The 12,045-nt window shown below is 47.7% G+C and overlaps 1 protein-coding gene across 9 annotated transcripts in view; it reads right to left on the bottom strand.

The window, feature by feature from the left end:
* The window catches only part of Osbpl3 (oxysterol binding protein like 3), a 164,377-nt gene that overhangs the window by 61,561 nt on the left and 90,771 nt on the right, over positions 1-12,045 (bottom strand). The window lies entirely within an intron of this gene.

The raw sequence follows: 12,045 nt of genomic DNA, 5'->3' as shown, positions 1-12,045 counted from the left end.
ATTATCATCTGTGTCCTCAGTAAATATCAGCTGAGCGAGTCTGAGAGCAAGAGTCTATGGAAAGGGCACTGAGTGCCCACTAATTGTGGTATTCAGAAAAATCAGATGCAGGCTGGGAGATGGTTCAGTGGATGAAGGTAGTGACTATTAAACCTAAAAACTTGAGTTCAAGCCCTGGAAGAAGAGCCATGAGAGAAGAGAACAGACCCCCAGCAAGTTGTCCTCAGATCGCCGCACATGGGCCAGGCAATGGATATGTGCACATGTGTGTGCCTAAACACACCTGTGTATACACACAGAGAAACACAGAAACACACAAACACAAACCAATGTAATAAAAAATAAATTTGAGGTGCCAGTGTTCCAGGCTAAAGGGTCTGTGGGGGAGTGGCACCTGGTGCCCTCCACATACCATGCTGATCTGAAGACCGTGGGGGAGTGGCACCTGGTGCCCTCCACATACCATGCTGATCTGAAGACCGTGGGGGAGTGGCACCTGGTGCCCTCCACATACCATGCTGATCTGAAGATAGGGAATTCACCCTGAGTGAGGTGAATACCAGAGACACACTACAGGACAGATTTGGGCCACCACAGACATCGAGGTCCTGCAATGGCTAACTCTGCTCACTGAGGCTAATACTGAGTCTAATATGCAGGGTTAATGTCTCATCCCACATGGATCAGGCTGAAAGGTCATCAAGACCATGAGGCAGAGAGAGAAATGTGGCTGCAATTTCTCAAGACTTCTGCAAAAGCCCAAATGAGGCCGATCTGGCCGTTATCTGGCGTTGAGTTCAGTCTATTTTACAGAACGTCTAAAAAGTGCCCAAGATAGAAAGCTGCTTTGTGATTAGAAAGGCGGCTAGGCATTGATTCATGCTCTTGAGTGGGCCAAGTTCATTTCCATAGTGCTGAGTGCACGGATCGCAAGCGCTGCTGCCTTCCTTCCAGCACAGCTGTGTGCACGCTGCACCGCTCCCAGGCCCCTCGCACATGCCCAGTTCTCAGCTCCCCTGGCTGACTGTGATATCAGAAATAGAAACGACTGAAACTTCCATTCTTCCTGCAGCTGAGAAGTGTGGAAAGGGATCTGGCAGGACTGAAGAGCAGGTTGTTCTAATTAGTCTGTAATCACTTTACCAGGTTTTTAAAACCCAGAGGGCAACGTCCAGCATTAACTCACGTGGCCGCTGATTACACACATCATCAGTGAGTTTAAAGGCATTTTGATCTTGTAAAACCTATCACGACAGGCTAAAGGTCAGTAGCACCACCTTTCACGATTTTTCTATGGGCACATGGAAGTACCTGACAGCAGCACAACCACTCTGAGGTCAGACCAACTGTATACTTAGACTGAAATCACATGAGCTGGAGTTGCCTTTCCTTAAGTGTCTCTCGCGAAGGTTTTACAAGTGCCAATAGGCCAAAGAGCAACAGAAAGAAAGAAAGAAAAAGAAAACTATTCAGAGGCAGACTGGTGTGTGAGGGCCAAATGCAAGAGAAATCACTGGGCGATCCTGTGAGCACGCATCTCAGTTCATGGGCTGGGGAGGGGAGAGCCTGTGGACACATATCCCAATTCAGGGGTGGGGGAGGGGCTGAGTGTTAGTCATTGGCTGGACCACTTCCAGAAGACCAGGGACCAGGCTGTCTTGAAGAACTCCAAAGGACACAGACACCAAGGAGAAAACCAGGCTGATGTGTAGAGCCCCAAGCCCTTAGAGTCCAGCTCTGCAGGTGACCATCTAACAATCAATCAACAGGGGCATAGCTGCTCAGGGAAAGAGTACTCCTTAGTTTCTGGAGTGCTCCATCAGAGGCGGTGCTCCATCAAAGGCTGATGGAGCCTGGCCTAGGAGGACAGAAAGGATGCTAAGTCTGAGGGAAAGAGAGACGTCAGAATAAATGAATTCTAAGACCACATCTAAATCATGTCAGAAACCCATGCTCTGGGAAGCAGAGCTTCAATGGTATCACCTCAAGCACAAACCTGACTTCAGGATAGAAGATTCTAGAAAGGGATGAGCATCGGTGAGCCCATGTTGATTCTGAAGGCCATTGGGGATCCTCAGTCACGGCATGCCAACAGGCACCGGGCTTTCTCTCCCATCTCAGCGGTGTAGAGAGCTGGGAGAGAAATAGCCAGAGGATCCAGGCCCCCAAATGCTCCTAGACTTATTACCTGACCAGTTACAGAACAGATACCTTACAGACTCACCAGAAGACTTCTAGTCACCAAGTCCTTTCAGAAATCATGGGAGGCAGTGCTGAGGATGAAGGGGGTGGGGGGAGAACAAGAGAGCTGTCGGCCGTCCCACAGCTCTGCCTGAAACCACCTTGGTCTCCAAAGAAGAGACACATGCTTATTGCAACTGTGCTGACCACAGGCAGTTTTACAATTGAAACACCATTTTAAAAATCCAAAGCACACACACAACGACTGTCTCCAGCCAGCTGATGACTCGCTTGGCATTATGGCTATAATTACTTTAGCTACTTTTAGGCTCCTCAGATATATTTGGAAGTTACTGATATTGCTAAATATTCCTCAAATAGTATAAAGGTTTAACAAGCTATGAAAACATCCCTTACACATTTCCTCGTTCCCCACAAATGTTGTTCTGTAAGCAGGCCTTGGAGGAGGAATAGCTACTACTAATGATGGAGACACCCATGAGCCACTGTGCCTGACAGCAGCCCACCATGGTGTGGTGGGTATCCACAGCTCTTATGATGTCGGTCGGACAGTAATGAAGGGAGTGAAGTGTCCTGTGTGTCCTCATCACGCAGAGGGGACCATCACCAAAGCCCAAAGTAGCTTGCCCAAGACATAACTGCTAAGCAACAGGACATATCTGTGGGCTCTGCGGCTCACACACGGGATCTTGCCACTGGACATCATGTCTGCACAAGAACATCCACCGGTGCAGTAGGACTCAGTGGAATTCCTTCAGAGCCACCAAACTCCCTGCCCCTGTCCCACCTCCCGGCCCTGCCCCACCACACACAGCCAGACAGACATGGATTTCCCTCCTAGGGACACTGAACCTATTCTGCCCTCAAGGACTTTCCCCCAGAGCCATGAAATGTCTGTTTTGAAATTCAGATTTAAAGGAGGATATGATGGTCATCTGTTGAGTTCTTCTGCCAAAGAATTTAAGTGACATCAATTACCTGGTGGGGTCACAAAATTGAGAGGTTTTGGGGGACCAGGACTGTGCTAACTCACCAGGTCAGGTGGGAACTCCCCTGAACAGCCCATGTGAATGGGTTAGGGGCCAACAGTAAGAAGGTATGACATTTTTGTTCCTTCTATCTTGCAACATCCTTTTTTTAATTTATCTTTGTTACCTTTTGATTTAAAAAAGTTTTTTGTGTGTGTCATACAGTGCCCTGTGGTATCTGAGCACTGGCAAGAAAAAAAAAAAGCAGACTCTACTCAAAGAAAACACAGTGGCACTCAGTGACAGTGCTTGGTATCTCTCGAGAGACCCATGTCTACGCTAGACACCCATGCTCTCTGGTCTCCATCTCAGGGTGCTCAGAGAGCTAATGGAAGTTTGTAACCAAAACAGAAGTACCTTCTGGGAAATGCTGCACACGTGACTTAGAATCACAGGCGTAGGTCACAGGCATTTAAAATGGCAAACCCTCCCATACACAAAGGCCTCACACTTAGTGCACCCCTCCCCCAAGAAAAGCTGAGACACACCACCAAGCAATGACACGCATGAGAAATGCAAAGGCATCACAGACTGGAACTCTGTAGGTGCCACATGAGGACGTCACACGCTGTAGCAGGGGCTCAGACAGGCACTGTCCCCGGGTGTCATGCCTTTGGACTAACAGCTTGAGCTGGACTCTAAGCAGAGAGAATTAATTTTCTGAGGCTGTCATGGCAAATGACCACCAACTTAGTGGCTTTAAGTTTCAACCAATAAATCTCTCTCTGGTTTTGATTTTGAGTTGAGGTCTTGCTATATTTAGCCCGGGCTGCCCTCAAATGCAGGCTCCTCCCCTCTCAGCCTCCTGTGTGCTGGGATCATAGGCCTATTCTATGACCACCCATCTCTGAAGTTTAAAATTCTTCAACAATGCTGGAGGCCAGAAATCCCAAACCTGGTGTAGGCAGAGTCAGGCTCTCTCTGGAGGTTGGAGCGGAGACAGTTTGGGCTATCCTGGTCTCTGGAGGCTGCAGCTTCTCTGCTACCCCTCAGCTTGTTGCTATTGACCACGCCCACTTCCACCTTCATAGCATGTTCTCCCTGTGTTTCTCCTGGGCAGACTTCTTGCTGATTAATTTAGGGCCCTTCACACAACTAAGGATGCCCTGTCCTTTTCAAGGTCCTTAAATTAACCCCATCTACTCAGGCCCTCCTTTCCAAACAGTGTGCGTTCACAGGTTGTGAGGGCGAATGTATGCACCTCTCTTTTAGAAGGCCAGTAATCAAACAAACTGCACAAGGTAAAGAAGAGAGCGAGGTCAGAGACACTTGACTCAGAGACACGTGCCAGGACACTTGACTCAGCTACCCCTGTGAAAGGTACATAGGGGAATATGGTGCAGCATCCAGGGGCAAACCAGATTATTCTACATGTCCCCTGGAAGGCAGACAATGCTCACTGCTCTACTAATACCAATGTCTAGGTATCTTCTGTTTAGCCTTGTCTTACATCCCACGCTGTCACTTCTGGGCCATTAGAATTGTTTTACTTTTATTTATTCTTGTGTGCCTATGTGTGTGGGATATGTGTGTGAGCATATGCATGCCACATGGTGCGTGTGGAGGCCCGAGAACAACTTTCAGGGGTAAATGCTCTCTACCAGGTTGAAGCAAGATCTCTCTCATTTCTACTGCACTTCATACTCTATGCTCGTTAGAGTTCAAGGGTAATTCTCTCCTCTCTGCCTCCGTTTCCTGATAGGAGCACAGGGATTACAGATCCTTACCAACACACCCAGGCTGTTTGTTTGTTTGGGTTCCTGGGATTCAGCACAGGCTGTCAGCCCTGTGGGGCAACCGCTTTTAGTGGCTGAGCCATCTTGACTGCCATTAGCATTTTGGAATCATCAAATTACTGGAGTAGATTTTTCTCTTACATGAGCAGGAGCCAAAGAGGCGGCTCAGCTCACGGTTGCAGCTCAAGCATCTTGGGAGTGATCCAAGCGTTGCATAGCCAGGAAGACATACTCTCCCTGGAACATCCGAGTTCTGGTTCTTCCCATGACCTGCACTGTGGCTACGCCACACTTTAATAAGGAACCTCATCTACTTCAGTGCCACTATATTAAATAAATCAATATGACTGCATTCACCTCCTCTTCTCCCCTCTCCTTGACAGTCTTAGGCCCAGGCTTGTATCAAACTTGCAATCCTCTTCCCTCAGTCTCTCAAGTAGTGTGATTATAGGCATACACTACTACACCTGGCTTGGATCTTAGCATGTTCAATACTCAACTGAAAAGGTCAACACCTGAACATTTACTTCATCATGCAAAACTTGGTAAATTCTCTCCCAGTCAACCTAGCTGGTCTATAGATTCTGGCACTGTGCCAGACTTGTGGTTTCTAAAGTGAAGCATCAGCGAATGGCTGCATACATTAACTCTCATTGGGTGACCTGGAGAGAGCTCAAATGTCACCAAAGATTAGCCCAGGGACAGTGGGTGACAGGAGCAAGCTGAGTCACCATGGGGAGACTCACTCAGGAACACCTCTCTCCCTTTCAAGCCCCAGGCTGAGGTGGGAGCATGCTTCAGAACTGGGTTAGCAGAACTTACTGTCTCATCTCTTGGTTTTCATGCCAAATGCTAGCATCTCATTAAAGCATGGGAGCTGTGGCCTCGCTCCAGCCAGGAGCTTTGCATCAGCTGGTTTCTTATCTGTGACGCTCCCTTTGGCTCCTCTGTCCTCCACAGTTTTGCATCTCCTGCTCAAGCATGTCCAGTAGTAGCCTCTCAATAGAAGTAGTTGAAAAAAAATACAAAACCCAAAGCCAACCAAAACCAAAATACACCCATTTATTTGTGTGGGCTCTACTACAAGCCACACCCATTTATTTGTCTAGCCCCATCTCCCTTCTAAAATGCAATACGTTGACATTTCTAGGCAGGAACAGAAGCGGGCAGTGGGGAAAAGACAAAGGGAAATTATAATTACTCCTATTTTATAAGTTTAAAAATAGCAAATCTCTCTCCTACTTATATGCCCCTTCACCTACCTCATGAACCCAGGGAACAGTCTGCATAGGTATCTTCCTACCTAGCAACCGCGTGCCTAGGCACTCATTAACTTCATCCTCATGCTCTGAGCATCCCTCACGTGCCAGCCCAGGCGCGTTCTGTACTATCTCACTTAGTTCTCACTTTCTCCTTCAAGAAATAAGTTCCTTTAACCCTGACACATGAACAGGGGAGTATCTACATAGAACTGCATACATACAGGCACAGGGAAATCTACACAGAAGTGAGAGATACATGCGGGGGGAGGGGGGATCTATAAGGAAGTGCATGAGTCCCAGACATTACACACATGCATATAGAAAAGATAGGTTCAAGTCAATACAAGAATCAAAGACAAGCAAAGACAGTTTAACAAACAGAAAGTCCAAGGTACAGAGACTCGGATCACCAGCTGTCTGTGCTGGATGAGAACCTAAGAGAAAGGTTTTTAGAGAGACTGAGTCCCATGAGCAAGAGGGCATTATTCTTATTCTAAAATATCACATGTATGATGTATGTGAGTGTGGTATGTTTGTGTGTGATGTGTACAGTATGTGTGATCTGTGCAAAATGTGGTGTGTGTGTGTGTGTGTGTAGTACATACAGTGTGAGGTATCTATGGAATTTTAAATTCAAGCTCTTAGTGTCTTCTTCCGGTGCTACGCAGACTCCAAGCATAATAAAAATGTGTAAAGCTATGCACTTCTAGGCTGTCTTATATTCATGGAGTAAAAAAAGAAGTCTGAAAAGAAAATGTAGTATGCATATACATTTAGCACACACATGCCACTGTTTCTCATATAGACATACATAATATCTTTTCTTCAGAAAGAAAAAGGATTCTGCCTTTTAAAAGGATGCCATCTTTACATCTGTGACATGGGGAACCTGGAGGGCACGATGCAAAGCACAGGAAAGCACACTGTGCACTGTCTCAAGTTCACAAGCCGCGTGAGGACGTGACCTCACAGAAGAAGAAGGCACAGCACACTTGTAGATTAGAGGACACGAGGGCATAGATCCGAAGCTCAAAGTTCCAGTTCCTCAGAGGGAAGCAATTCTGAAGATCTAAGGTGTGACATGGGGTCAGCGGGTGAGAATACTGCACTAGCCACCTGGGGCCTCTGCCATCTGCGGAGTAGGCTAACCACACCCTGAGAGTATTCCAAGAGAAAGAGTGCCCAAGCATGAAGAGACATTTCCTCTCGTCACCAGGCCCTGAATCTAGCGTAGCGGCTGCTAACACTATTTCTATCAGGAATCTAGACCACTAGAAGAACACAGGGTGGTGGTCTCACATGTCACACAAAGGGCCTGTGCATTCTTGAACTCTGTTATCAGTGGGGCTCCTGGAACCGATACTTTTGTGAATACCACAGGAAAACTAGTTGTGACACTTACAGGGACAGTAAGTCTCCATGTGTGCGCATGTACCTATGTGTGCAGGTGAGGCCAGAGGACAACCTTGTGTGGGGCATTGGGCTATGCACAGACAGGGGCTGAGGTCTGAACCCTGAAGTTATAGTTCACCTACATGACACAGTAGGCGTTCCCTCATGCTCCTGGAACTCTGGCTCCTGCCTAAGTTACCACCCTCCACAGCCCCCACAAGAGAAGCATGGTCAGTAGTCACGTAGGCAATGGCCCAAGATTCTGACCTTCAGGCTAAACTCCTCCCCAGTTACCTAGCAACAGTAAAGACTATAAAAAGGGCTGTTCAGCCCCTGCTTGCTCTCTTACTTGTCTCTCCTCTCACTCCTTTGTTCTCCTACTTCTCACTCCTCTCTCCTCTTTCCTTTCTCTTTGTCCTCTCCTCTCCTCTCCTCTCCTCTCCTCTCCTCTCCTCTCCTCTCCTCTCCTCTCCTCTCCTCTCCTCTCCTCCCCTCTCTCCCTCTTACTCTCTTTCTCTCTAGCCTTCTCTCTCTCTCTCTCTCTCTCTCTCTCTCTCTCTCTCTCTCTCTCCTACCTTCTCTCTTTCCCTCTGCATTTCTATAATAAAGCTCTAAAACCATAGAACATCTCTGCTCATCAAGGCCCACTGCGCTTGGAGGATGGGACAGGCTTTCTCCTAATGAGCAGTTTCTAATCTCCCTTTAGAAGGCCTTCCTGTGCTTCAGTCAAGATCCGCTGCCCTCACTCTGGCCGGTGTTGGGAACCTCTTTCCTCATCCCTCTCTCCTATAACCCTGGTGGATTTAGCAAAGTAGCTCCGGGGATCCCAGGTAGGGGTGCCCCTTGGCCACCACCTGAAGAGTGGGTCAGAGGCTTAAATGCCCACTCAAGAATGAGTGGAAAGTGTATGGCAGCTCTCCCACACCTGACAGACCAGAAAATAGGTAAAACTCTGGCGGGGTGTGGGTTTTTCCTCCCCCTCTTCCTCAGGGCCCCCTTTTTAGTTCCCAACAACCTTGGATACTATACTTCAGGAGCTGATGACCTTATTTTTGAGACAGGGTCTCTCATCAGCTTAGAGCTCAACCATTAGGCTAGGCTGGCCATGAACCCCAGTAATCTGTCTGTCTCTACCCTTCCCAGCGCTGGGTTCACAAGTGTCTGTCACCACAGCCAGCTTTATGTAGCTTCTGGGGGTTGAGCCCAGGTACTTGAACAGTCTAGAGACTGAGCATCCGAGTCCAGGAAAGCAAATTTTAAATGTTCCTGCTAGCCACACACCAGCTATGACTATTTAGGATAATCGGTACTTTAGTTATCTGGACTGTGTTTATCATTTACACCATATGCAAATATCAAAACAGCATAGTATACACTATAAATATGTATAATTTTCATTTGTCAGTCACACCTCAATAAAGCTAAAGGGGAAAAAGATTGTTTGTAAAAGTCTGAAAGTCTTCATGGATCTGAAGGAAAGTAAACACACCGTGGGCAAACGTGTTCGTTGGCTTACTTCTGTGACCTATGGGAGCTAAAACGGCCTCCACCTGATCCAGGCTCACTGCCGCAAACTGGGATGGTGCACTGCCCACAGTACAGTGAACGGAGGCTTTGCCATCTGCTCATCCGGGGCAGTGGAAGAGGGCAGCTGAACCTGGGCCAGGTTATCTGCTGGTTCGATGAGGATCTGGGACATTCCATTCTCACCATGGAAAAGGAGTCCCCAATGCAATGTGAGACTTGCCCTGGATCAGAGTCCCTGGGAGCAGAAGGCCTATCCCAACCCAAGACAAGTGACTAGAGGTCTCACAGGAGACATGCAAGATGAGGCTCTGACCACAGTCCAGAGCACGCAAGAAAACTAGCACCACAGATAACAGCCAGTGACATGCACATGGGACAAACCCACTCCAGATAAAAGGAAAACAGACCAAAAAGGGGTCTCACAGTGGCACCTTCAAAGCCAAGAGGCTGCACATATCATTTACAGTTGCTGTTTTACCATGTCTGCAGTGCAGCCTGTGGCTGTGGAAACCTTGCCATTCTGAGCATCCTGTGACGAGGCTGGAAAAGTGCTGCTTTGCTTTATTTAGCAACTGACAGATGCAGTGGAAGTGGCTGAGCCCCCAAAAGGACAGCAAAGGAGAGCTTCTACGGCTCCTGAGAGCCACCACAGGAGAGCTTCCACGGCCGCTGAGATGCCAGCAGAGCCCCGTCCAGTGCCACAGAGGAAATACAAACATTTATTTACATGAATACAGTATTCTAGTTTGCTTTCTTTTGCTGTGATCAGCACCAAAAGCAACTTGGGAAAGAAATGGTTTACCGGTTTTATATGCCCTCATTACAGAAGGAAGTCCAGAGAGGAACCATAAACAGAAACCTGAAGAATACCGTTGACTGGTTTGCTCCCCATAGCTTGATCAGCTTTCTTTCTTACACCATCCAGGACCACCCGTGTAGGGGTGGCACTGCCCACAGTGGGCCGGCCCCTCCTCTTCAACCAACAATCAATAAACGTCCCCCAGACATGCCTACAGGTGAGTCTGATGGCGGCAGTTCTGTATGCCAGTTCCTTCCTCCCAGGTGACTTGTTTGTGGTGTTTCTGCTGACAGAAACCTGACCAGCACATAAAGCAACTCTGTGTGTGTGTGTGTGTGTGTTTGTGTGTGTGCTGGCTATGCAAATTAAAGTGGACGGTCTTAAATAGAAAAGACAACCATTTGATAAATGTCAAAAATAAAAAAGAAAAGTGGAAGCACTGGGTGGTGTGAGTTCCTCTTGCTATTTTTATGGAAACTCAGAGTGAAAGTTGCATTGTGAAAACCAAATCAACCAACATCAATGAACACACTGGAAGAGTTACCACAGCCCTGAGGATGGAAGACACAGCTCCTCGGGGAGGACTTGCTACTTCACCAAGCTCAGCCTCCCTGTGAAGCAAACATGGGCAGAAGAAGCGGTGCTGCTTGTCGAAAGTTGATGGAGTTGGGGTGTGAGGGTGGGGAGGGGGGCAAATGACATACTCTGCTCCAGTCCAAACCTGAGTGCTGGCTGAAGAAGTAGGAAGCCGAAAGCCTGGTGGCAGCTGCCCAAGTGGGCAGGCACACTCACTCCCATGAGAGCAGATCTCTAGGGACCCATGGTGTTAGCATTAGGTAGTGACAAACTTAATCTTAAAAACAAAAACAAACACAAACCCAGAGGCAGGATAGTTAGGCCAGTGAGTAAAAGTGCTTACCCCATGCTCTAGTTTGCTTTCTTTGTTATAAGACCAAACCAAAGCAACTTGGAAACGAGTTTATTTGGCTTTCACAACCTAGTTATAGTCCATCACTGAGGGAAGCCAAGGCAGGAACCTGGAGGCAGGAACTCAAACAGGAACTATGGAGGAATGCTGCTTACTGACTTGCTCCCTACAGTGGACTTGGTTTGCTTTCTTATTCAACCAAAGGGTGGTACAGCCTAGGGGTAGCACTGCCTACAGTGGGCTGGTCTCTCCTACAACAAGCACTAATCACGAAAATTCCCCCTAGAGACTTGCTCACAGGGCAGTGTAATGGAGACAACTTCTCAACTGAGGTCCCACCTTTTCAGATGACGGGAGTTTGTGTCAGCCTGATAACAGAGGACAAAACAAAACAACAAACACCACACAAACATGAGGGCCTCAGTTCATTGTAGACAGGTCACAGCCCAAGCATCCGAAATGTCAACATTTTTACTAGATGAGAGGCAGAGATAAGAGAGTCCCTGGGCCAGCCAGACTGGTGTAAGCAGCAGAAAACAAGGAAGAGACTGTCTCAAGGTGGAAGGTGAAGATCCACAGCTGAGATTGTCTCCCAGTCTCTACACGTACATCACGGCACAGGTGCAGCCATCTTCACAGGCATGGACACATGCACACATGCACACATGCACACATACACACATACACACATACACACAAAGACAAATACTGAGAAGAAAAAAACCAAAAAACAAAAACACCCAAACAGATCTTAAAGGGATCCCTACACTCTAAGCTCACAGCAAACTTTAATTTGCCCCAAAGCATGGACTTGTGGTGGGTGGCGAGCCCCCTGACTGAGACAAGCGTTCAAACTAAGATATGCTTAGCTGAGTCACTATTATTCAATGTTCCCAAGGTAGGCCGCTGCTTAATTATTGCTTCCAACTCTAGGCAAAAAGCAAAGTCTTTGGCCAGACTTCTCACAGGGCAAAAGCAATGCCCACAGAGCCAGTAAATACTGAACAGTTCAAAGGGCTCTCAGGTTGAAAATCCAGCTTTCTTGCACACCTCCCATCCATCGTCTTGGTGAAGCAGGGATGGATTCCAGTGATTAGTATACCCTTATGGTTACCGATAGACACCAGCAGATCTGTGAACAAAGCCATATTGGAGAGGAAACCAGGAAGCA

Source organism: Mus caroli, unplaced genomic scaffold (assembly GCF_978045245.1).
Source record: "Mus caroli unplaced genomic scaffold, Mus_caroli_1 scaffold_7, whole genome shotgun sequence".
In the NCBI taxonomy this organism is placed as follows: domain Eukaryota; kingdom Metazoa; phylum Chordata; class Mammalia; order Rodentia; family Muridae; genus Mus; species Mus caroli.
This window is presented reverse-complemented; position numbering and strand designations above follow the sequence as displayed.